General features: G+C 51.5%; 1 long non-coding RNA gene across 1 annotated transcript in view; it reads left to right on the top strand.

Moving 5' to 3' along the window:
• The window catches only part of LOC116098231, a 2,217-nt gene extending 1,831 nt beyond the window's left edge, over positions 1–386 (top strand). Inside the window, exon 3 of the long non-coding RNA XR_004121751.1 lies at positions 276–386. This is a non-coding gene — a long non-coding RNA (uncharacterized LOC116098231). The remainder of the gene's footprint in view (positions 1–275) is intronic.
• Positions 387–1,874: the final 1,488 nt, after the last annotated feature.

Here is a 1,874-nt window from a genome sequence, read left to right as displayed (position 1 = left end):
TCACTACACAGCCCTGGATGGCCTGGAACTCACAGAGATCTGCCTGCCTCTGCCTCCAAGGCTAGTTTGCTTTCTATTGCTGTAATAAAGCACCATGACCAAAAGCAACTTGGGAAGGAAATAATTTGTTCGGTTCACACTTCCACATCGTAGTCCATCGTTGGTGGAAGTCAGGGCAAGAAACCAAGCAGGAGCAGAAGCAGGAACCATGGAGGGGTGCTGCTTATTCGCTCACCACTAATGACTTGCTCGGCCTGCTTTCTCATACAACCTAGGGCCACCACCCTGGCATGGCACAGCCCACACTGGAATGGACCCTCCCACATCAACCATTAGTCAAGAAAATACCCCTACAGATTTGCCCACTATCCAATCTGTTACCAGCAATCCCTCAGGTGAGATTTCCCATCCCCAGATGAATCTAGCTTATGTCAAGTTGATAAAACCAATTAATCACCACAGTGATCCGAACTTATGCATGCATACTCCTGCTGTGTGGTGGGTGCTGGGGTGCTGGAGGCAGCCTTGGGTTTGCATGGCCATAGTATCACAGAATTACCTTTACTCTGGGAATCTATAGGTGACCAGAGGTCTCCCTGTCCATGGCATGCTATAGAGATTTTCCAAAATAGATCAACAAAGGTGTTTAGACTCAACCCAAGCTCTGCCAGGTGATGTGCCCTCCAGTCTTCGGAGACTTGTCTCACAGGAGAGGGCCCTGCTGGGCACTGACCTGCCTAAGCAGTTCTCCTTCAAGCCAGAGGGCACCATAGTAGCTCAAAGCAGCCCACTGGGCACCTAGCAAGAGCATCCAGGACAAGGTGGACTGGAACGAACCAGCCTGGAAAGGCAGACACTACCAGTTGGACTTGAACATCCATATCCTGGTTCTGGCTGCTCTGTGGTCAGAATATTCCCTGCTAGGTTGGCTCCCAGAGGACGGACAAAGACCTGAAGTCAGCATCTCCTTGGAGAGCGAAGGGGCAGGACAGGCGGGGAGGGCTGTGTTGGAGTGTGTGCCTTGGAGAAGGAGCAACAGGGTCAGGGCACCTTGGGGTAACCCAAAGCTTGAGTGAGGGGTGTGTCTTTAGTCCCAGTCTTGGCCAGTCACCAGAACCATACTGCCCCCAAGCAGATGTCTCACCCTTGGGGGAGTACCCCTTTTTCTTCAGTGTTATTTTAAGAGTGGGTTCGGCCCAGGATCAGAGGTGAGGAGGACGTAACATCTGTCCGAATACCAGGAGTAACTGGGACCAGCAGGACCAGGCACACAGGAACTCTGCCAGCCCAGTGGCTCAGGTTCCTTCTGGTCCCACAACACCCAGAGGAAGCTCCACTCCCAGGCCCTCTAACACACCCAGGATCAGAGGTGAGGAGGACACAACATCTGTCCGAATTTCGGGAGTTACTGGGACCAGCAAGACTAGGCACACAGGAACTCTGCCAGCCCAGTGGCTCAGTTTGCTTCTGGTCTGTCTGGGCCGGCTGGTGCCCTGAGCAGGCATTGGACACAAGCTCCACAACCAGTTCCAAAACACCCAGAGGAAGCTCTACTCCCAGGTGCTCTAACAAGCCCAGGGTCACAGGATCCCAAAATCACAGGATCACAGAGACAGCTTGACTCTGAGGAGTTCTTACACAACCATGTCACAGGAAGGACAGGGTCCAGTCAGATTTAGCAAGAGCAAGTAGCACTAGAGATAACCAGATGATGCAGGGCAAGCATAAGAATATAAGCAACACAAACCAAGGTTACTTGGCATCATCAGAACCCAATACTCCCACTATAGCAAGTCCTGGACATACCATCACACCGGAAAAGCAAGATTCAGATATAAAATTACTTCTCATGATGATGATACAGGACTTTAAGA

Source organism: Mastomys coucha, unplaced genomic scaffold, assembly GCF_008632895.1.
Source record: "Mastomys coucha isolate ucsf_1 unplaced genomic scaffold, UCSF_Mcou_1 pScaffold20, whole genome shotgun sequence".
NCBI classification, from domain to species: Eukaryota; Metazoa; Chordata; class Mammalia; order Rodentia; family Muridae; genus Mastomys; species Mastomys coucha.
This window is presented reverse-complemented; position numbering and strand designations above follow the sequence as displayed.